Source organism: Protopterus annectens, chromosome 2.part1 (genome assembly GCF_019279795.1).
Source record: "Protopterus annectens isolate FY-2018-M chromosome 2.part1, PAN1.0, whole genome shotgun sequence".
NCBI lineage: Eukaryota > Metazoa > Chordata > Ceratodontiformes > Protopteridae > Protopterus > Protopterus annectens.
In genome coordinates, this window is record NC_056729.1 from 153,537,912 (window position 1) to 153,564,757 (window position 26,846).

Here is a 26,846-nt window from a genome sequence, read left to right on the forward strand (position 1 = left end):
ATCAAACCTAGTAATCTACGAGCAAAGCCGATGAACTACGTAGCCCTCCAATATTCAAGATTAAGGTGCTTGTGTTAAGAAGCTGAAACCCACACTATATTCGGTCATTAATGAATGACATAAATAGAGGGTTCAAAGAACACATATGAATGACAAGATGATTGCAAATCCTGTCCTTTTTATTCTGTTTGTAGGTATGTTTGCTGGGAGGTGAATTAATTATTGCTCATATGATGGCTAGAAGAATTGTCCTTATGGAATAATGAAGAACCATGATTTTGAGGATATAGATAAGCAATCCTACCAAATAAAAAAATCCTTTTCATAGAAATTTTCTCATCAACTTCGTGGAGACTAAAAGCTTTAGCATGGAGGTTTGCAATATCCAATACCCAGATTCGGGCCAATAAAAAGGAGTCTGTTTAAGCAACATAGTACTTGTTATAAGACTGGCATTAGCATTTTAACTTTGGAGACTGAATGAAAAGCCTGAGAAGTTTATTACCAGTAAAGCTTCAAGATTAAAGCAATATCATACCAGTACATGTTTTATCATTTATTGTCGTTTACTGCAAATATCTGAACATGTAATGGAAGAATATGGCTGGAAATCTATCATTTGAAAAAAGGATTATCCATCCTTTAGTACTTAACAGCATGTGACTTTAATGTTGCAGTTATGGCACTGTACACATATAGTAAACTCAATGATATGGTAATGCTGTAAAGTCTGCTTTTCCAAGCATGGATTTACATACAGGCCAGTGTTTTGCTTTAACATTTTAAGGCATCCATTTTAACATGCAGCCAGTAGTAATTCCATGCACAGCCATCATCATCCACACTGGAAGTAGATTGCAAGGTTTTTCATCCATATCACACAAACACAAACACACACACACACACACACACACACACACACACACACACACACACACACACACACACACACACACGCATACATGTGAGCATGAGCAAACACACACATGTATATCTTATGCATATCTATAGACACCTACAGAATGAAACTGAAATACCCATAGAAAACCAGCATAAACACAAGTGGGACAAGCAGACTTCAGACAGATGACATCTTAGCTGAGAACCAAATTGGCGAACTTCTTGATGTGAGGAGACACTGTTGCTCCATAAAGAATGTAAGGATGGTTGTAAAAGGTATCGCTTTAGTCAGGCTCAAAAGGCAAAATAACTTCAGAGTAAACAATTATGGACAGCTCCAATAAACTATCCAGTTACACATCTTATTTTATACTGAGTTACTTTTCAAGAGTTGTTCCAGGTTTCTCATCATTTAGTGTCCAGCCAGTTTCAATATCTCATGCACTTACATCATCCTTTGCATCTTGAACACTGGTTAGTACCTGGACACACTACACCCTCTTAGAGCAATCTTTGTATCAACAAATGTCAGTCACTCATGAGCCCCTTTGAACTATACCCTCATAAATAGTTGCAGAAATATACAATATAGTGAAAGGGAGGTAAAAAAAAATCTTATGGCCTGGCTCATATCTATTCCATGTAACTCCTCCTCCTCACGTCACCTGTCCACTCCTGTTTTGATAGGTTATAGGGTCACAGAGTTACGTTAAGCTTATGTCAGAAAGATGTTTAGTCACATCACCCTTATAGTGCTGAGAGTAGTTTACTTTTCTCTGGATATGAGATCATTCATATTAATATCAGACATAAATCTGTGGTTATCCATCCAGTCATTGAGGTTGTTTTTTTTAAAATAGGCAAGGTGGTAATTTGTTTAATGTGCATAGAAAGTTTATCCCAAAGATTGGAAATATGCTGTGTGAGAAATCTGTCATGTCAAGAGATGTTGTTAATCATACAAAAGAAGCATAACTCTCTATATCAGGTGTTCGGCTGCTTGTTTTTTGGAGGTGTAGAAGGTCAAAAAGTGCAGGTTCTTTCCTAAAAGAAACTATCAGATGGCTGTAAGAGACAGAGTAGTGAGAAGGGACTTTAATGTGTTCAGGATGGTTAAATGGCTCAGACCTGAAATGTTTTTGTTAGGAATCTTTATGGCCTTCCAAGTAGTGCTAGATAGTTAAACAGGTGCATGTGGGGGGGGGGTGTTCAAATATAATAAGCAAAGGGTTTGGCACTGTAAGGACATCCTTTGTCCTAGATGAGATTCTTGAACAAATGAGTTGTGCAAGGATGAACGATTTCCTGAATAGACTTAAGATGCATTGGTCAAAAGAGAGCTCATTGTCTGTATTGGTACAGAGGTCCCTGATGACAAAGTCTGTTTCGGGGGGTGGGGGGTGGTGGAGAGACTAAGTTTAAAAGAACTTTGAAGGAGCTTGACTAGGTGGTGCTAAATGCAAGTAAACAGAGTAAAACATGGTCCAGACCAACAGAAGTATTGCTTTTCATTTTAGAGAGAGCTGATGTGACCAGTTCTTTGGAGATTTCTGACAGGATAGTATGGGGAGAAATTTAGTTATTAGTGTTCAAGTGAGTTTTGAGCTAACATTTTCTGAAAGGAGATTATCTAAGGTTCCAGATCCCAGAAAGATGTGCCATTTGAATTGTTTAGTACAGACGGGGTATTACTTCTGAGTTTCCTAACGTATCTCTAGAGGTACTTAAGGTTAGTCTTGCTATTGGTTGCCACTTTAACTTCATAATTGCCTCTGTACTTTCTAATGGTATGTCTGAGTGTGTAGCTTACCAATTTTTCATTGCTTCTATAATGGTAAAGACAGGACATTTTATAAAGAGTCACAATATAGTTCAATTTCAAAACAGTGTAAGAAACTTCTCTGTGTGGAAGATTTTAAGTCCATATATCTCTAGTTAATCACTGCATATCAGTCAGATCAGACAAAAGTAGTAGAAGTAGTGAACTTAAACTCATCTTAAGTAAACAAATAATAATAAAAAATATATAATTGTACAGAATGACTAAGTATTCTAAAGTAATCCAAGCAAGATAGGCAGTCTGTTTCCAAGTAAAACAAAAATAGAGTAATAGTTTCCTCACAAGCTTTATACATATATATATATATATATATATATATATATATATATATATATATATATATATACTTTTTATCAGGCATGGGAGTGGTTTATTGTGCTATAAAACAAAGTGTTATTGGTACACATGTTAAATTGACATCTCTTCCCCCATCAGTGTGATATTCAAACTGGTCCTGCCCTACTTAGTAGCTGTCATAATAATATAACACTTATGTACTTTAAATAAAATTTATAATGATGTGGTACCTCTTATTTAACCAGATTATCATGTAGATTATTAAGTCTGTGATTTTTATCCAAGACAATACACTACACGGCTGGAAATATATCAACTTTAGTCCATTTAGCAATCAAAAAAATACATATAAATGTATACATATGCACTTTGCATGTAAAAAATCAACTGTAAAAAGCATATTCTATTTTCATAACCTATTGTTAACAAAGATCACTTTCGTCATTCTAGACTTATTTGGGTCTGTGTACAAGAACCCTAAAAACTATCTATAAAAAATATATAATTCTATAGTTAGTATTGTTATTACACATCATTTTGAATAAAGTGGAAAAAAAAAAACAGAAAAAGAAAAAATAATAAGAAAAAATGTATGATGATGGAAACAAAATATACACTTAAATTACAACTGATTTAAAATGGTATTTAAAACCAACTGGTAGAATAAAATAAAATAAAATTAGTCATCTAAACAATGTAGCAATTTTCTAAGTTCCAGTGCACTTTTAATTGAACAGTAGTAGTTTAGTCCAGGCTTCCTAAAAGAGTTCAGCTTTAATTGCCACATGAGTTAATGTTTCTCCAGAATATTCGGGATGTCTCCTTCCAGATCACCCATGTCTATGCAATCCAGGATCTGGAACTTAAAACCTGTATGTCTTTTATGAAGAGAAAGGTGTTTGGCTAGTGCATTATTTTTACATCCAGAGCGGATTTCTGACAGATGACATGAAATCCTACGCTTGAGTTTATTTACAGTCTTGCCCACATAGAATGCATCACATCCATTGCATAACACTACAAAAGTAATTTACAGGGCACCATGCAATGAATGTGAAACATGTTGACTAACAAATGTCCAAATATACTAAAATAATAAAATATTTTGCATATTTTCTCTAAAAATGTCATGCAGCTTTCAAACTGAATCTAATCACTGCTCTAAAAGTATTTTCTCATTAGCTGATGCTGTATGTTGTCCTTCAGAAATCACACCATAACTATTTGTCTAATAGTGATTCCATCCTACTGGATTTCTTTTCTCACTTTTTTTTCTATCATTCATTGTGGAAAAATGTTTTCAACTTTCACACCTTTCCTGCCTGTTTGACTGCAGTACAGTTAATTTACACTGATTAGCATTTGAAAGCTGAAGCAAATGCAGTCTATACATTTCACCATATACTTTTCAGTACCATTCCTAGTATATTATAGTAGGTAATTACAGGGGTACTTTTACTAAGGCAGTAAAAAGTAAGTGCTGCAACCAAAAATCTCATGCCATCTATAACCCTATATTTTGACAAATAGCTACTTTTCTATGTATGTATAAATGTATGCATGTATGTATGTAACACAATCTACATTTATATTCATGTGGTTTGAAAATAACATCCCCTTTGTGTGTTACTGACAGACTGGAAATTCTAGGCATTCTTGAATGTCATTTTCAGATATGATACATATGTGATAATGCAGATCGCAGTTCACAGACCTATTAATCACATCTGTACATCGGTTACATGATAGCATCACATAACACAGTGTTGTTTAGTTCAGAGAAGTGACAAAACCTAAAAACTTATACAGATGCAGTACTGTCATCCTGGAAGACTTAGCAGGGCATGAATGAGCAGCAATATTTACATAATGCCTGCCAGTACACTTCTGGATGACCCAAACCATACACATGTCACCTCTGGTGACTGCTGTCATTGCTATGACTGCATATCTCATGCCAGTGACAGAACAGTGTTCCCACTCAATATGTCACCATCTGGTGATTAATCTCATTGCTATGCACTGATAAGCTGTAAAGTGCTACACCCCATACCTGAATGCATCAAATGAAAACAAGGACGTGTTGTCTCAGTCCAAGGATAAGACTGCCATCACCTTGTCAAATGTCTGCAACAGTACACACAAGGTATGGTCAGTGTGTTGATGTCACATTTTAGGTCTATGCAAATGTCTGACATAATGCTGAGATTCAGTTAAACATTAAAGGGTAATGTAGCCATAATGACTTATTATGGAATACGATAATAATATCCCAGGTAGTACAACATTCATACACTGTATACATAGTTTTCTGTCATTTCACGTTCTCAACAATACAAACAGTTCTACTGTTATCCTACAATGTGGAATTATACTTTTAGTACATCTGGGTGCTGACTAGCCTGCATCACATTACTGTACTGTCCTTGTCTTCTACTCTGTTATCCACACCCTCATTGTGTAACTACCTCTAAATGTAATCAATAATGTGTTCTGAGCATATATATATATATATATATATATATATATATATATATATATATATATATATATATATATGGATCTACTACTATTCACCGAAAGCACATTTCACTGAAACACATTTGATCGTGCACTTTTCACCAAAAGCACATTCACCGAAAACACAATTCACCGAAACACATTTCACCAAAAGTTGTAGATGACCTTTTCCCCACTGTAGTGCGACCCTGGAGTTAGTATATATAGTAAGGGGTGGTGTGGGGGGCGTAGCCCTCCACATATTTTAAATATTTTGAATTATATACATGGGTACATGTAATTGCATTATATTACTGTTCTCTGACAATAATATGTACATAATACACCCCCCCTTACTATATATACTAACTCTAGGGTCACACTACAGTGGGGTAAAGGCCATCTAATACTTTCGGTGAAATGTGTTTCGGTGAATTGTGTTTTCGGAGAAATGAGCTTTCTTTGAAAAATGCACTCTAATTTGATTTTCAGTGAAATGTGCTTTCGGTGAATAGTAGTAGATCCATATATATATATATATATATATATATATATATATATATATGTGTGTGTGTGTGTGTGTGTGTGTGTATATATACAATGAATAATCAAAGAATTTGTGCAAAACACAAAACATCGAACAAACTCATTGGTAATTATCATTATCATCACCTAAATCATCTAAAATAGTAATGGCAAATGTAAAACATGATTAGTGACTCCATTTGTACCTGCATATTTACATATGTATCTCAATATTTAATTCAACACACATACATACATATGTGTATGTGTACATGCATGCATATATTGCAATATTTAAGCTTTTTTGCCTGAGTAATGTGCATGCATATGCCTATGTGTATGCATGCACATAGGCAATTTATTCACATAAGTATACATCTTATAATTAACAGACATGGTTGATACTAGCATCCATAGTCACACATACCAAAATAAAGTATTTTCATGTTCACCCACAGATACGGTACTTATGAAAGTATATACTAATCACCACACAAATTCACACTCATGTGATTATTCTACAAATATCTCCGAAATGGATATGCCCTGCATGCATACCACTTAACTATACAGATTTTTGCCTTTTATTTTTGGTCTGTTTTGACCCGCGGTGGTGGTGCTGCGGTAGTGTTGTCTCCTCACAGTAAGACGCTGTCTGGTTCGATTCTCACCTAGAGCGTCTTCTGCATGGAGACATGCATGAATGTGTGTACCTTCATTGAAGGTTGTGCGTCAGGCCTGGCAAGCCGGTATGTAAAAATCAGCTGCCAGTCATTAGCGGACCGGAGTTCTGCTGTGGTGATCCCTAACCGGAAAAAGCCGAAAGACACAAACAATTTTTGGTCTGTTTCACTAAATTATGCTTTTCTGGCAAAACATTGGGGACTGTAGTCAGAAAATAATGACAGACACTTGAGTTTCAGACATTATACCCTGCAGGAGAACCATGTTAATGCAAAACATGTTATTCTATCAATTTAAGTTTGTAAAAGCAATATTTAAAAAATGTTTCTATTTTTGGGCCTTTGTCCCTCCATTATTTATGGCTTTGTCCAGATTTCTTGCTCTAAGAGGTTGAGAGGTATGCCTGCATGATAACACTTACTGCAAAGTTTAGCATTACACAGTGTGTAATTTTTAATTTCTGAATACCCGCCTACTGTGTTTTATGTCCTGTAAGAGCAGCAACAATGTACACATAGATTACATGGTACCTTTAAGCAAACATTTAATAGTGCATTTTAATAAAAAAGTAAAACAGATTTGTACTGTACTCTCTAAGGTACCCTAACAAACTTAATCTCTGTATGAAATCATTTAATTTATACCTATTATTCAGCTTTGTGCTTGTTTGTTTACCTATTAATTTCAGTTTGGTAACCAAGAAAGTGGATTAGCTGACAGACTCTTTTCAGTCACAACCTGACCTCCATAGTACAAGACAGCAACAGAAAATGGAAAGTAGAAGAAAGTATTATACCACCTTCTGAAGGAATGTCAAACAGTTTGGAAAACTGCAGAAGTGGAATCCAAGCATGGTGATAGATAAGGATAAAAAGAAATGAAGTGAGAGCAAACTATAGCTATAACTTTGAAGACCAAACTAATAAAACTGGACAGACAAACAATGTGAGACAAGATCCAGAACATTTTGGAAAAAAACATATATAAAGACATTGCACATAGTACACAAATGCCACAGATATAGTTAACCTGCTGGCAGAGAGGTTCAGTGAAAAATTCACCCCCCTGTCCCCCTTCAGTAAACCAGGACATCCCCAGCACCTGCCCTCTCAAAAGCAAAATGTACGGTCTCCATGGGACCCGATAACATCCCTGGCTGCATCCTGCATGAACTCAGGCATGAGCTCTCAGCTCCATTAGACACCCTATTCAACAAAAGCCTGAGCACCAGCTTCATCCCAGCTGAATGGAGGATAGCCACTGTCATCCCTCTACAAAAAGGTGGAGCTTCCACTGACAAAGGCAATTATAGGCCCATCAGCCTAACTAGCCTGATCTGCAATGCCATGGAATGCATCATCATGCACCTTATAAACAAGGACATTAGCAACTTCCAAAACCTTAACCCCACACAGTTTGGTTTTGTCAAAGGGAGGTCATGCCTGTTAAACTTGGTCAACTTCTTTGAAACAGTCACCAAAGACATGGATGAGGGGAAGATGGTGCACAGCACCTACATTGACCTCGCCAAAGCCTTTGACACTATTCCCCACTCGGGCATAATAGATAAACTCTCTCAGCTAGGCATCAACCTGTATGTTACCAGATGGGTAGCAAACTGGCTCACTGATAGAACCCACTCAGTCAAAAGTAGGGGAAGCCACCTCTAGCAGTAGACCGGTAACGAGCGGTGTACCCCAAGGATCGGTCTTGGGGCCTCTACTGAGTTTACATTTATATTAAATCACTTAATAATAACAAGAGGTGTACATCCCACCCAGTTAAATATTGTCAGTTGTGGTTTAAGTTTTTAAGTTCAGGGTTATCGACTCAATAGATACAGATGCCAGAGGGGGGGCACCCACTCTTAGACTTGAGAAACTAGAACTTCTCTGGCAGCTAAGACTTAATGCATGCCATGCTTAATGAAATGAGTTCCATTTTATGTGTTTTAAAACTTAAGAGCCTCATGAGATAATATTTGTAACATGCTATGGCTGGCTTTATATTAAGACTACCAATAACTTTAATAATACTATAATTTTCTAACAACCTTTCTGATTAGTGTATATTTTAGGACTCTTGTATATACATATTTTTCTCATATATATATTTTTTTTTTCACTTTTTTAAAAAAGTGTGAGAGCTTTTTAACTTAAACCACAACTGACAATATTTAACTGGGTGGGATGTACACCTCTTGTTATTATTAAGTGAATTTATATAAATGTAAACTCATAAAAGAGTTATATCTTATTTAACCTGAACATCAGTAAGTTTACTAGTGTTAGTAGTATGCCTTTAATTATGTGAGCAAGCTTAAGTGCATCAATTAGGCACTTGATAAAGTATTTAAACATGCTTTTGTATCCAGGGTGTCATTGTCTGATGAAGTTAGGAGACTGTTTGCCTAACGAAAAGCGCTTAACATTATTACCTGTATTTTTGGTACTGGACTTCTTTTAAACTTTTTTATTTGTTGCCTGCTATTAAAATTTTGGACTTTTGGAGCACATTCTCCTTTGTTTGTTGGTTCACAAGTCACTTGTTTTCTTTGTTTGAATATGTCTTTTGTGGAGTCGAACGGTGCTGCCAGTCCACTTTCCCTGCAAACTCAATCTGAAACAGGGAATTTGACCATGTTGATTGAACTCATGACCCAAAGGCTTGATGACTTGGTGACACGAATGGATACCTTCTCGCAAACCACTTTAATGGAGGCGGGTTTAAGGACTAACAACAACAGTACAGTTACTGGCACTGAAACTAATAAGGCTGGTAGTGGAAGGAATCGTCGACTCATTATAGGTGCAAGTAGCCCTACTGGAGTGAGGGACTACAGAATTCAGTCCACATTACCTGCCAAAACAGCAGGACACACTGTACCAGGGCTCATTGGAGTCCCAGATTTGAACTCATGGCTGAAGGACAAGCCTAAATTATCTATGGACAACACCAGTAATGACCTACAGAGAAACCGGCTACAGTGTGAGTATTGTGGAGAAGTTAAAACTCTTTGATTCTAAGCTCGTGAAAATAAGAAAACTGCAGCTTGATGTTAATTATTTTAACTAGTGTCTTAAAGAAAACATTGTACCGAAAGGTTTATGGTTTTGGCAATATCCCACAGGTCTAGTGAAGGGCTCTGCTTTTCACACAGAGCGTGTCTTTTTTTTTAATACCCTGGGACAAGAACTACTAAAAATTATGTCCTAACACTACCAAGCACACATCAATGATTTGTCAAAGGAAGTCAATGCACTTGATGATGACATTAAGATAGACTTTGACTTTCAAAGTTACCAATTTGAGTATAGCACAACTTTTACGAGCATTAATAACCTGCTACTAAAAACAAGGGACATTAAAATTAAAAAAATCAATAGAGACCAGAGGGACTATGCCAACGGAACACCTTACCCAGACCTGCCCCCTTCACAAGCATGGAATGTTACTAGAGGTTTCAACACTACAAGGGCTATGCCTGGTAACATTAACTGCAACCAAACAGAGGCTACACCAGGAACCAGTGTCCAAAGGATGGCAAACTTGAATGAAGACTACCAGAATAATTATTTTGCCGACCAGGATGAAGAGGACAATGACACTCAAACGTTTGGTCCCAATTCCAAAAACCTACCAAAAAACTCCTTGAGCCACCAAGGGCAGGGTTCGAACAAGCCAACCACCAACCAACAGAGGAAATACAATACGCGGAGGAAAAACAAGAACAAGAACAAGAGGTGACTATCCACCAAAGTGATAGAGTAAGTAACTCTATTAGTAAAATTATAACGAACAAAAATGGGGATTTTAAAATTTATAATTTTACTGAATATCCAGTTGACCCCTTACTGGTTGAAATTTTTGCTAAGGGATTTACATTTATCCCAACACATACTACCGATATAGGTGCTTTATTATTGTGTTTCAAGCTTTACACCAGGAAACTCAACTTACAATTGATTTTGGGGAACGGGAAACATAATGAGAACTCAGATCTGTGTATTTCCAGTACTTTTAACCCCCCCATTACATCCATCTATTTTTTTATTTGAAAAAATGTGTGAAATGTATTTTAGGGCTTTTATGAACCACACACATAAGGTAAGGACCAACAGCCAACTTAAATAAAGATGAACGTGAGGCTCTCAGCAACTAAAGACTATTACCAGTTTGCCTAATGAAACCAGACAAAGGAGGTGGACTGGTTATTATGCACAATATGGATTACAAAGAAAGAATGGCGAGAATACTCGAAAGGGATGCTTACACCAAAGTGAGTCTGAACGAATTGAACCTAGCATATAACCGCATTAGAATGTTCTTGAACAATATGTTCATTGACTCACTAATTGATGAGAACATGTATAATTATTTGTCAGTACTATCACCTAGACTTCCCGTACTTTTTGGAATACCTAAAATCCATAAGAACCAAGGAGATCCTCCTATGCAACCTTTGGTAGATGCTAGACAATCAATCACCTATTCTTGTGCTAAGGTGACTGATGACATTTTGAAGAAATACGTGTCCTTAGAACCCCAAATCTGCAAAAACTCTTGGTCATTTTTGGTGAGTGTAAACACATTGGACTATAATGATGAGTTTTGTTTAACAGTAGATGTGTGTGATTTATATGCAGTGATCCCACAAGATCTGGGGATCGAATGGGTAACTGACCAAATTAGATCAAAGGGGGCAGAACACACAGAACTGAGATTGGTAGAGGAACTTTTGGGCATCATACTGTCTAATAACTACATTATGTTCGAAAAAGAATATTTTAGACAGCAGACAGGGGTAGCTATGGGATCCCCCTGCGGAACTAGCCTTGCTAATTTAGTTATAGCTAAATGGGAAAAGTAAACCATTTTTGAAAATTTTTAACTTAACGAGCAGCATTTATTTTTACACTCGTTTTTTAGATGATATCTTCATGATCATCAAAGGTGGCCCTGACCTAGCTTCCAGAATGTTAGAATGTTTTAACAAGTCCACTACCTTTCTTAAATTCACTAGTAATTTCTACACAGACACTATGAGTTTGGATGTTGAACTAACAAAAGACAGACTCCGGAAAAAATACTTTGCACGTATTTTCCGGAAGAGCACCTATTCAAACTCACTTTTACATTACACTAGTTTCCACCCTACGTACCAGAAAGAAAGTGTCGTAAAAGGCCAACTAGTATGAGCAGCCAGGATGACAATGGAGGACCATCATTTCTTTAAGGAATGTGAACTCTTAAAGTCTATGTTTCTCAAAAGAGGGTACCCCAATGACTTGATTATAGGCCTTATAGGGGAGGTCAGTAGAAAACGTGCTCCTGGCCACTTTAAACCTATCCTATCTCAAGTAACTATTACATCTCATAGGATAGAAACTGCTACCACAGGAGAGGTTGAAATAGGGGGCCCTGAAGCCATAAATGGTGTTGGCCCACAAAGTGTGCAATACTCTCTGAGTTTCGTAACTACATTTTCACTAGACTTTGTAGCTTTGAAAACAATATTGGGAAAGAATTGGCAGTTGTTAACATCTGATAGAGACATACAAAGTAAACTAGGGGATAAACCCCTTGTCACCTGGAGGAAAAGAAAGAACTTAAAAAAACTCACTGAAAGAAGCACTAGAACCATTAGAGGCTTCCCAGGGACATTTAAGTGTGAAGCATGTAACCAGCGTAGACATGTTATCATGGTGTCAAAATGTACTATTAGGGGACATGATTATTTCCTAAAGAACAAGTTTAACTGTAACTCTAAGGCTATAGTCTACCTAGCCGGGTGCCAGTGTTGCCCCGGCTTTTATGTAGGGAAGACAGATCGCAAATTCAAGGAGAGAATTTATGAACACATCTACTACATTACTAGAGGAAAAATTGAGAGCCCTTTGGCTAGACATTGTATCGAATACCCAAACCATGCTTTTAAGTTCAGGGTTATCAACTCAATAGATACAGATGCTAGAGGGGGGGGGGTATCCACTCTTAGACTAGAGAAACTAGAAATTCTCTGTCAGCTAAGACTTAATTCATGCCATATACCGGGGCTTAATGAAATGAGTTCCATTTTATGTGTCTTAAAACTTAAGAACCGCATGAGATAATATTTGTAACATGCTATGGTTGGCTTTATATTAAGTGTTAGAAAAATATGTATTAACATATGTGAGCAATGCTTATTTTAATAAGGGAAGATTTAACACATTTTTATTCTATATGCAGCATTAGTTTTATTTGAGACTGCAAATGCGCTTTTCTGAAATTATGCTTTCTGACACTGCAAGATGCACTCTGACCTAGTTTGCTAGCACAGCAAAATACATGTTTTATGCCTTGGAAATGTACTGGAAAGCAGGTGATTTTCTGCTTGGTCAGGAAATTAAAAGAGAATAATAATAATTTCTGTAGATCCATTCATTATAGACAATAAGCTCTGTTCGAGTTGATGAAAAAGTGCACAAGCTGCAAGATAGTTAGATATAAAGAACAATAAACTGCTTCAGAAATCTGTACTTGCATTGTGCTTAAATTAGCCATAGTACCTAGACTTGTAACATCACATAGTAAGAAAGTTATAATTGACCAGTGGTCATCAAGGCCATCCTGTTTACTGAAAAATCTTTTTTAAAACTTTGAAGAGTCAGCTAGAAGTATGAGAAATATCTATAAAATAACAGAATTGTGAACTGGTGATCTGCTACGTCAGTCGTAGTGGGCAATGTCTTGAAAGAAAGGTATAATAACTGTGACACTTCCTGATTTAGCCAGACAAACTCTGTAACTGCATTTTTTGTCTCCTTGCGCAATAATAAAGTTACCTGAACTGAACCTTATGCTTTTGGTCTTATTAAAGTATTTTTTCCTCTAACATTTTTTGGTCCTTTTGGAGCCGGAAACCCTCTTTTAGCCTGGGATCAGATGGGACAGGTGGCATGAAATTGCGCAGGGAAGATACCACACCGGATCTCCTTCATTAAAAGACCTCTGACTGAATTGTCGTGCAAAAGAGGCCAGACACTTTTCTGATCTACGACTGAAGGCGGGTTTCATTTGAACAGTGAGTGACCAATCGCTGAGGCTCAGGTAAGGTGAATCTACTTTTTTCTGTTTTAGATCAGGGACTTGATTGCATTTGTTCTGTAATAATTTTTAAAATTCAGGGACAGAAATATTGCTATCTTGTCATAGATCAGGGAAACAGAATAAGTAGGCAGATAGTCTGAAGAGACTGTAAACACTTGGTGGTACCACATTAAAAACAAAAGGGTTACGTAACATTTAAAAAAAAGGTTAGAACAAAATGGGTATCGTGCACAAAAACAAAAAGACCCCAAAGCCCACCGTTAACCGAAGACGCAAAATGTATGCAATCACAGCGCGCCGACAACATTAAATATTATACTAAATGGGTTAATAAATATGAATTTGATGGGAAACTAGAAAGATCCTCGCTTATCAAACTTATTAGACAGTTAAAAACCGATTCTAAAGGTCAGGTTAAAAAACAGCGTAAACTAGGAGTTCCTCAGGCACACAGGTGGATTGAGGAAGCAAACCGAAGAGAACAAAAGAATAAAAATTCAAAAGCAATGTTTCTAGACAAAGAGGATAATAACTTGGTTATAGCATCAGCCCCTCCACCCACTCCGGTTTCGGTTCCCTTACCAGTTCCCTTACCGGAATATGAAGCAAAAGAACACACTGACCCACCTCCGCGATATCCAGTTGTTCCTATAAAACCACTATCGTTTGTTAGAGATCCTATCGAGACTAGGTCTCGAACACGTAATTTAAAAGGGGATATTGAATTATATCAAATGAATGGAAATTCACGGGCTATGAGTGAAGAAGAGATATGCCCACTCATAGAAGTACCAAATCCTCAGGCAGAACAAGAAGGGCAGAACCCAACTCTCTTAGTATACAGACCTTGGACACCGGAAGACATCCGGTAAGCCACAGAGGGAATCCCTCATCCAAAAGTTAATTTTAGAAAGTTCTTAGAAGACTTACAGGGCATGAGATTAAGTTATCACTTAAACGGAGAGGAAGTAGAAAAAGTAGTCAGACAAATAATAGGTCCAGATTGGCACATGATCAGTGGCAACTGGAATCCCCGTGACGCTACGCTTAGACCCCTCCCACATGGCAGCGCAGAACTAGACAACAGAGTGAAAGGCCTGACAGACCGAATTTCTGAGAAATGGAAGCCTAGGGCAGACTGGACTTTCATTAATCAATGCATCCAACAAGAAAGTGAAACTGTTGATAGATATTTTTCCAGATTATTGAAATGCTTTAATAATCACTGTGGAATGCAAGCGCCTGAAGATCAGACACAAGATTCCCCATATGAGCAACAGTTAAAGAATGCATTTTTGAAAGGCAGTATTGCACCTATAAGTAGTTTTATTACTAAACACATGGTAGACCATCGTACAAGCAGATTACAATCACTGCTTGAATATGCTAGACATGCCGAGAGGCATTTTAACAACAAAAAGAAAAATAAAGCCCAAGTATTTGTTGTAGAAGATGGAGAAGTTTATTTAGTACAGTCCAGACAAAAGGCCAAAAAGAATGCCCAGGGAAATAAACAATCTGATCAGTGATCAGAGGACTTTGAAGGGAGAAAGAAAAGAGGTGAGTGCTTCAAATGCGGGAAAAAAGGACACATGGCAAGGGATAGCAGGAAAAATAAGAAGGCAGCAGTGGAAGACAAAAATGATGAGGGTGAGGACTGACTATATGAAAGTCAGGAATCACTAGATAGGAATAATAGAGAAAAGACAAACGACAATGTGATAGAAGGAACAGAGAATGTGATAACAGAGGAAGTGCAAGAAGCTACCGATAGTGAAGAAAACGAAATATTAGACTTAGCCTTACTGAGCTTAGAGCTCTATTTGGCTGACACAAAACCAGAAGTGACACTCCTGGTAGAAGGGAGGGAAGTCAAATTCTTGTGTGATTCAGGGGCATCACGGACCCTGGTACACCCCTCCAAACTACCAGAAAATTCAGAATCACATGACTTTATACTAGTAAAAGCAGCTAATGGACAGCTGTATCGGGAGCCTCTCTCCCATAACATTACAATAACAGATCCTGTTTCAGGATTAACCCAGAAAAGCAAAATTGTTGTTTCTGAGAAATGCCCAGTGAACCTTTTGGGCAGAGATCTTATGCAACTATTAGGCATAGCAGTAGTTCCAACCATGCAGGGTATGGACGCACAGCGACAGACCAATACTTTTGCAGTGCAAACGGAAGGTGAGACATTTTACTGGTACAGCCAGTACTTAGTTACAACTGGCCCTGGAGCAGTAACTGAAGAGTTAATGAATGTAGCTATCAGTAAGTTCCCCTCCCTTTGCATTGACATACGACACCTGCTGCACTGTACTCTGTATTATTGTAATACACCAGGACCTGACAAAGAATACGAACAAGAACTGTTTAAAAATCATGCAAATAGATTAGTACTGTGTAATTTGTACCGGGACATGAAAGGGAACAGTGTAATTAGCTGTTCATTACCCCAGGAGTTCTTTTCACTTTACAAATCAAATCTAATACCGCATGTTAGTTTAACTAAAGAGGAAGATTTAAAATGGATAGACCTAGGAGAAAAAGTCACAAAATGGGAAAAACAGACGGAATCAGAACTGTCAGAACAGGGTATACAAAAACAGAAACTGAACTAGATAACACAAACACATCCAGCTGTACACTTGCAGTCCAGCAAAGACAGCTGAGAAACCCTCTTATTAGAAGAGGAAGAAAAAGCTTTGTTAGATACCAGAAACTCTCTGGTCAACAGGAAAATCAGACATAGAACTAATTTGCACAGCAGGACCAGTTACTATCATGCCAAAATCAGCATTTAGACCACAAAAGAGACAGTATCCCTTGAGAAAAGATGCAGAGGCAGGTATTAAACCTATCATAGCAGCTTTACTTAAGAATGGAATACTGGTGGAATCCCCCGATTCACCATGTAACACACCCTTATTCCCAGTTAGAAAAGCAAACGGAGAATGGCGTATGGTCCAAGATTTACAAGCTGTAAATGACGCAGTAATACCAAGAGCACCTACGGTGCCAGATCCACATACCTTGTTGAATGATTTAAAATCTCAACAGAAGTATTTTTCTGTGGTAGATATCAGCAATGCATTCTTTTCGATACCAATACACCTTGACAGCCAGTATTGGTTTGCATTTACATTTCAGGGGAAATGGTATACATATACGCGACTACCACAGGGTTATAGTGAAAGTCCAACAATATTCTCACAAGAAATGGCAAGTAATCTAGCGGGATTTATTCCACCAAAAAGTAGTCAAATTTTACTTTATGTTGATGACATCCTGTTGGCTGCCCCTACCCAGCAAGATTGTAAGGAAGATACTATAGCATTATTAAAATTCTTAGCAGTAGAAGGACACAAAGTAAGCAAAAATAAATTGCAACTTTGGAGAAAACAAGTGAAATACCTTGGATATGTAATATCCAAAGATGGCAGAACACTAGATGAGGACAGAAAAGTAGCGATTTTACAAGCGCCAAAACCCACAACCAAGAAGGAAATTATGTCCTTCCTGGGTATGACTAATTTCTGTCTGAGCTGGATCCCAAACTATGCTTTGGAATCTGCACCTTTAACCGACCTGATTTTTAAGAAACCTATGGCAGTACAAGATTTAATACAATGGACACCAGAAGCAGAATTAACTTTCTGCAAGCTAAAACAATTAATAGCATCATCACTAGTTTTAGGATTATCAAATTATCACAAACGTTTTTTTTCCAAACTGTAGATTGTAAGCAAGGTTGTATGACATCAGTATTGACTCAACAGCATGGGGACAAGCAATGCCCCATTGCTTATTATTCATCACAACTGGACCCAGTGGTGAGGTCTCTACCCCACTGTGTACAAGCAGTAGTTGCAGCTGCAATGGCAGTACAGGCTTCGGCCTCAGTAGTGTTATTCCACCCTCTCACATTGAGAGTGCCTCATGCAGTCGCAATCATTTTACTGCAAGAAAAAATAGCATATCTTTCCCCTGCTAGGCATCTTTCTTGTATGACTATATTGCTGAGCCAACCTCACATGACAATTGAACGATGTACTACTTTGAATCCGTCTACCTTGCTCCCAACTCCTGTGGATGGCACACCCCATAACTGCCTGCAGGTATTTGAGCAAAAGACACTGCCTAGAAAAGACCTCACGGATGTTCCCTTGGATAATGCCGAGGTGACATATTACGTGGATGGCTCATGCAAAAGGAGTCCTACAGGACAGAACTTAACAGGTTATGCAGTAGTTTCTGACACTGAGATTGTAGAAGCGAAACCTCTACCACATAACTTATCTGCACAAGCAGCAGAGTTGATTGCCTTGACACGGGCATGTACTTTAGCAAAGGGTAAAAGTGTAAATATTTTTACAGACAGCCAGTATGCTTTTTCTACTGTACATATTTTTGCACAACAGTGGAAGAATCGAGGAATGATGACATCTACTGGCAAACCGATTAACCATGCACAGTTTATTTTAGATTTGTTAGATTCTATTCAGTTGCCTCAGAAAGTAGCTATTTGTAAATGCATAGCTCATACAAAGCAACAAGATAGGATTTCAAAAGGCAATGCGAGAGCTGACACAGCTGCAAAGCAAGCAGCCTCAGAAGCATTTCTTTTGAACGAGGAATTACAACCTTCTGAGATTTTAGACTTAGAAATGTTGAAAACAATGCAGACACTTACTACACAGGCTGAAAAACAAAGATGGAAAAGACGAGGAGCAATTCTCAAGGAAGGGCTGTACATCTCCAAAGAGGGAAAACCAATATTACCGTCTAATTTATTTAGATATGCAGCTTTGTTGAGCCATGGGCAGAGCCATGTCTCAACAGGGGGGATGGTACAGTTAGTGAATCGGGTGTTCGCTACGTATGGGTTTTCAAACTACACTAAAAAATTTTGCCTGTCATGTCACACTTGTAATAAACATCATGCACAAGGGGTATTAAAGCCCAAGCAAGGGAGTTTCCCTACACCACCATATCCATTTCATACCATCTGTATGGATTTTATAGAATTGAACAAATGTGAAAACAAAAAGTACTGCCTTGTCATTGTGGATATGTTCTCCAAATGGGTGGAGGCCTTTCCAACTAGTAAACCAGATGCAGCCACTGTTGCAAAGACCCTAGTTAAATAGATTATTCCTAGATTTGGCATACCAGAAAGGATCTACAGTGACAATGGTACACATTTCATACAACAGCTAAGTCAGTATTTTGGGATTTCTTTGAAACATCACTGTGCATATCACCCTCAATCTGCAGGGTTGGTAGAAAGGCACAATGGAGTTTTAAAGAATAAACTTAGGAAACTTATAACAGAAACACAGAAGAATTGGGTGTACTGTTTGCCCCTGGCGCTGTTGAGCATGAGAACTGTTCCGAATGCAAAAGGACTGACACCTTTCGAAAAGATTTTCGGAAGAGCTTATTATATACCTCAGTGGAAACCTCTCATGCCTGCAGACCAGGAAGCAGATTGGACACTTGCAGACTACATGAGGAATATGCTAAATAACAAACATCTTTACAGTTTAATTCTGTTTCAGATAAAGACCAAACTAACACCTCCGAAGTAGCAGTAGCCCCAGGCACTTGGGTCTGGGTGAAGACAATCAAAAAGAAGAATTGGACGACACCAAAGTGGGAAGGTCGGTATCAAGTACTGCTGAACACGCCCACAGCAGTCAAGATTGCGGAACGATCATCTTGGATTCATTTGACACACTGTAAACTAGTCAAAAACTTTGAACTTGATAAAACTCTTGTTAGCACACAGCAGCAATAAAAATGACGACAAGACCTAGAAACAATAGGAATACTGAACGATTTCAGCAGTATATTCAGCAGTGTTGCATAATCATCTTAACTGCATTAGTGACAATGTTCTTTTTGCTGTGGCTTTTGCTGTGGCCTTTCTTTTCTTCCGCCACACCAGCTAGACTGAAAAAACGTGATTCAACATTTATAGACTGGCATCCGGACTTTAACACTTACCAAGCAATTAAATATGTGTATGCTGAGACTTTTAATGTTTCAAATTGTTGGATTTGCACAGCTATACCAACAGCATATGGGGAATTATTGATGGCTGCTGTCCCCCTAGGGGTCAATGAGACCTGGGAAAACTTGATTTTTGAGACTACACCTGTGAAATCTAGAGACAAAATTGCATTATTTCTGCCTGTTACACAAACAGGAATTGTGTGCTTTTTTAAGAATGACACCATTCAAGTAGGTTGGAGTAGATGTAATGTTACTATCTCTTATAAATGTTATATTAAACCTAAAAATGCTAAAAATACAGAAACAATTTGTGATGCAGATTATGACTCATACTTTGAGTCCTTACATAAAACTGTCAGTGATATACAACATAATCCTAGTCTTTTAAAGCAACTGACTATTATAGATAAGAAAATGTTTCATGCAGGGAAGGTGTATATCAATACTAAGGTAGAAAACTGTTATTTCATATGTGGGAAAAAGTAATACAAATGGTTGCCTGAGAATTGGTCCAGCAGTTATTTTTTGGGTTACCTGGTCCCGGCCATATGACACACTACAGCTTTGCCTCATGAGAAAATTCAAAACGTCGGAGATGTTGCAAAGAAACCTGAAAATCCAATCAAGAAACCTGAAAATCCAGTGGGACAAATCGTAGCAGGCTGGAGGAACCATAACTCCATGAAAGACAAAAGTAAACTAGCACACATGGACTTGAGTGACACTATCATATCCTGGGCTGGCATAGCCCCTGCATATGGTGCAGTTAAATCAATTTGGGAACTGAGAAAGCTATCCAAACTTCTCGAGGTCATGAGCGATGCAACTTTTCTGCTCTTGAATTAATGACTGATGAACTGAATGCAATGAGAACTGTGGTGCTTCAAAATGGCATGGCTCTTGACTTCACCCTAGCGGCGAGAGGTGGTACGTGCGCTTTAATCAAAGATGAGTGCTGTTCATTCATTCCGACAATAAGCACAAAATTAATGACCATTTAGAAGTGATCCAACACGTGTCAGACATGACCAAGCCAGGCCAAACCCACTGATGGACTTTTTCCAAAATTTGTTTGGGGGGTGGGGTTCCATCCTAATGAACATCCTAATTGCCATTTGTGTGGGATTACTATTGTTAGGAGCATGCATTTGCTGTGGAATTCCCTGCATGAAAAAATTAATCAAAGATTTTATAGACCTGTCAGTTTCTGAGACTTTGTATCAAAGTACTGAAATTGAAGAACTGTTGAAAAAGGAAACACTTTCATAAGTTTAAACTGAATGACTCTCTTAGATGCAAATCCTCAAAGGAAGAGGTTAGGAGAAGAAAATAAACTGTTTATGCTTCTGAAATAGAATAAAAAGTATTAACAGGGGGGAGATTTTAGAAAAAATATGTATTAACATATGTGAGCAATGCTTATTTTAATAAGGGAAGATTTAACACATTTTTATTCTATATGCAGCATTAGTTTTATTTGAGACTGCAAATGTGCTTTTCTGAAATTATGCTTTCTGACACTGCAAGATGCACTCTGACCTAGTTTGCTAGCACAACAAAATACATGTTTATGCCTTGGAAATGTACTGGAAAGCAGGTGATTTTCTGCTTGGTCAGGAAATTAAAAGGAGAATAATAATAATTTCTGTAGATCCATTCATTATAGACAATAAGCTCTGTTCGAGTTGATGAAAAAGTGCACAAGCTGCAAGATAGTGAGATATAAAGAACAATAAACTGCTTCAGAAATCTGTACTTGCATTGTGCTTAAATTAGCCATAGTACCTAGACTTGTAACATCACATAGTAAGAATGTTATAATTGACCAGTGGTCATCAAGGCCATCCTGTTTACTGAAAAATCTTTTTTAAAACTTTGAAGAGTCAGCTAGAAGTATGGGAAATATCTATAAAATAACAAATTATGAACTGGTGATCTGCTACTTCAGTCGTAGTGGGCAATGTCTTAAAAGAAAGGTATAATAACTGTGACACTTCCTGATTTAGCCAGACAAACTCTGTAACTGCATTTTTTGTCTCCTTGCGCAAGAATAAAGTTACCTGAGCTGAACCTTATGCTTTTGGTCTTATTAAAGTATTTTTTCCTCTAACATTAAGACTACCAATTACTTTGATAATACTATAATTTTCTGACAACCTTTCTGATTAGTGTATATTTTAGGACTCTTGTATATACATATTTTTCTCATATATATATATATATATATATATATATATATATATATATATATATATTTTTATCACTTTTTAAAAATAGTGTGAGAGCTTTTTAACTTAAAACACAACTGACAATATTTAACTAGGTGGCATGTACACCTCTTGTTATTATTAAGTGAATTTATATAAATGTAAACTCATAAAAGAGTTATATCTTATTTAACCTGAACATCAGTAAGTTTACTAGTGTTAGTAGTATGCCTTTAATTATGTGAGCAAGCTTAAGTGCATCAATTAGGCACTTGATAAAGTATTTAAACATGCTTTGGTATCCAGGGTGTCATTGTCTGATGAAGTTAGGAGACTGTTTGCCTAACGAAAAGCACTTAACATTATTACCTGGATTTTTGGTACTGGACTTCTTTTAAACTTTTTTATTTGTTGCCTGCTATTAAAATTTTGGACTTTTGGAGCATGTTTCCCTTTGTTTGTTGGTTCACAAATACTTAAATGTGTTCCTGTTCATGTGCTATGTTGAAATATACCCACATTGGTGGCATGCTGCCATCAATGTATCTGCATGCTGTTGTAATGGTCACTGTGGGTCCATGGATCTAGGACTTTTGATAGAAAGATCAAAAGCCTGAATCCATTACCACCGAACACACTTTAACAAAAGTACTTTCATCAAAAAAGCGCTTTCATTAAAGCATGTTAAAAAAAAAAACACATCTACTTGAATGCAAGGGTGCAAGCCCCCCTGCACCCCCCGATGTGTGGGGCTGTGCCATCATGCCCATCTACTTTAATATTCTCACTCCGAGGTCACACTACAGTTGGGAAAAGGGAATTTTCCCTTACCGCGCTGTAGTATGACCAGAACAACAAGCATACTTACGCGAAAGTGCTGCTTCAGTGAACAGCACTTTGGCGCAAGTATGCTCACCAATTTGGGATTCGGTGAAAGATGCAGACGAGCATCTGTACGGATCCTGGTTCCATATATGCATGTGCTCTGTTTGCTATGCAACTGTTCCATATCTGGTCTTTCAAGTTAATGGGAATATCTATATATGCTGTTATACCTAATCCTGGAATGTGTTGACTATTACTAACCCACATATGTTGTAAATTTGAACACCATAGCACATTTGGGAAGGCCGGCCCCAGCAGACCCACCTGTCCCACCTCAGCTGTCCGTGGCACTAGGCACCAGCACGTCTGGGGCCCACTCCGGGACCTCCTCATCCGCTGGTCCTGCACCACCTTTGGGTGGAACCGCCTCAGGGGATGGGGCTCACCCCACCTGGGAGTGGGCATGGACCGGACACTATCACCCGTTGCCAGGTCCAGGGTGTGGTGCATAGCGGGCTCTGCAGGGAATTTGGAGATCTGCTATGCCAGCTTGAGGGCCACGTGTTGCAACTAGAGGGTCAGCCTGGCCCTCCTACTCAGCCCCAAGCACATCCACCTTCGCGGCTGTGAAAGTGCAGTGGTAACTGCCCATGGGTGGGGACCTCAGTCCCACTGTATCCACTATGGGCTCATGGGCTTTCGATTTCCAACACCCCTCCCCATCAAGGTGTTTACCCATGTGTAATATACCACCCCTGTATGCTGTCTTGTCTCTCTTGTCTGTTATCCTACCCAACCTACCTCCCCAAATATACCTACTATCCCTCCCCAACATCCCACTCTCACCTGAAATAAAATGGGCAATCTGTTCCCAAAAAAAATATCTCACCCCATACATAGCTGTCCATTTCACATACATGTCCACTGGATACATGTAATCTGGTCTAATTGGCTTCACAACATATTATTGTTGTCCTCACTCCTCTCTCAGGGGTTTGAGTGTCCAAATCTATCTCCAAATTCAGTGTATATGCACAGCTGTTGCTGTAGAAGAAATGGGCAGCTATGGAACTTCCCTAAACCCGTCCTGCACATCCCTAGCTATTTTCCCTACCATCTTTCCCTCTTTGTGCCCCTTTTTCACCACTATCCTATCAACCCTTTTTCATTTCTTTTAAAGAAATTAGCACAGGGGAAAGCAGAAGTAAGGACTTTTAAGCAGCAGTAAGTGGGTTTAAGCCTGTTTGCGTGGGGGTAAGCAATGCCTACACAGGTTAAGCAATTGAGAAGCTACATCAGTATAAGAAACTGTAACCAGATGTTAGCAGTGCTTACCTACACACAAACATTTTTACAACTGCTTAAAAGTACCTTAATCACTGCCCAGCAACAAAATAAACAGCCTCTGTAAGGCTCAAACCCAGGACCCTGTACACCGTAGCCAAAGTGATTTACCACTAAGCCCTGTCAGATATACATAATCTTGATGTTTTCACAAACATATCATCCAACACAGTCAGTCAACAGTACAGGAAATGTATTTATACATGTAGATGTATGTGTGTGTGTGTGTGTGTGTGTGTGTGTGTGTGTGTGTGTGTGTGTGTGTGTGTGTGTTTTATATATATATATATATATATATATATATATATATATATATATATATATATATATATAATGTACACACACACACATGCATACATGTATAGATATGTATGTCTACACACACACACACACACACACACACACACACACACACACACACACACACACACACATATATATATATATAGCGAGAGAGAGAGAGCAATATATATATATATATATTACTTGTATTATATACAGATATATATCTATAGATATAAAAGAGAACATAACAAATGCATATATGACCAAAGTCACCGTTAATGGAGCTGAGGGGGCCCAAGCTAAATATGTTTTGTAAGTATTGATATCACCCCTCCCCCACAGCAAAACAGATCTGCCCTGCAATACAATACCAACTGTTGCAAGTCCCATACCCAGGACCCGACACAACATGGGCACAAGACGTTACCAGTAATCCATCTCACCTGTATGATGTCAGGATGGTATCAGTAACATAGCATGCAGTACACTCTGACCATAGGGAATGTATAATGTGGAAGTAATAAACATTCCAAGGATACATATACACACACATATAAGCAGATACATATACATATATATACATATATATATAGATATATATGTAACTACACATACACGCATAGATATGTATAGGAAGCTACATATTTAGAGGGTGCACACCATACTGAACACCCCGTATTCCTACAGTTGCCACCTTATCAAATGGACAGTGTATGAGTCACCCATACAAAAGACAATTGTTGCCTGAAACATATACCCACAGATAAGTCAAAGGATATAACACCACACACAGGTTTGCATACATCAGAAAGTTTTATTTGTGTACTATTACAGTTGTATATGTCATGTCATATAGCTGTTTATACTTTGAGATACATACAAACAGATTAATGCAACTCTCAAGCAGATCATTTAATACCGTAATCCGAAAGCATAACATATGTTGCTGTCCAGGCCAAGGCCTTCAAGTAGTACAACAGTAAAGACAGACTGGGTCACAGGATAACAATCAGTCAACAGTAAGTAATGCAGGTGTATAGTTCGACAGCCTCTAACTACACTCTGTGCACAATCCCTAGGGGGAAAAGATGTTAGTTGACACAATGGGATATATCTGTTACATAACAATGCATAACTGAAACCATCACAATCACACTGACAAACAGAACAGTCTGTTTGGCTGTAAGCAGTAGGCCAGCGATTTTCCCAAGTTGTATGGTAATGTACATCCAGATACCTTAAGGCAGCTTACTCCTAATATTGCTCACATGTTGTAACAGTCTAGGTTATTTATTGTGCATAGCCTCCCATAGACTGACTTACAGGGGCATATAACACTGTTACATACACTGACCTCTGGACTGCAGAAGGGCACACATGTTTTGTGCAGCTGAAGCCCACATATATATATATATATATATATATATATATATATATATATATATATATATATATATAGACCCAACCCCACAATATGTGTGGGGGCCACAACAGCAGTGGAATGATGGCAGGAATGGCAGCATGACATAATCACAGGCCACTACATAACAACCCCTGACTGAATGTTTTATGGACAAAGCCTGGTATGTAGGTGGAGGACAGCGGCCAGAACACAGGCCCATATGTGAAATAGTTTTGTCATACAATGAGCAAGTTGCTGTTGTTACAGGATAGTCTGCAACATACCCTTAGTCAGGAATATGAAGTCAGAAACACAAATGGATGTAGCCATGTACAATAGCACTCAACACACACACTGTCAGTGATATATCTGACACAAGACCTGTGTGGTGGACAGACAAAACATAACAGGCCCACCTCTGGTCATCATGTGGATAGGCCCATGGTTGAGAGCTATGCAGACAGACTGCATTCCATGTTAAACTAGTATGTGCACACAAACCCTATAACACTGGTGCTATACAATGCATATAACAACACTACTCACACTCTGTAGTTCTGGAACCTTATACAAATATGTAGCTGGCCTGAGCCTGCAAGCCCTCTTGTAAGAGGTATTGCTACCTGCTGTCTGTAACACTGCTGCCCACACACAGGAAGGATGTCCACCATACAGGAAAGGTAAAGGGACCACACCCACCTCATGTAGGGATTTATAGTAGTGGGTTGCCATGACAGTGGTAATTGGAAGTACTACACAGCATGCTGCATGCAGGTAGCAAGTGGAGGATACTGATTGGTGCAGAGGCCATCACCTGATCATGTGCATCACCTACACAATCCATGCTATAATCTATTCAAAGCCGCTCAATCCATTTACTGGAGAGAGTGAGAGAGAGTGGGTGAGTGAGAGAAGGGGAGAAGGA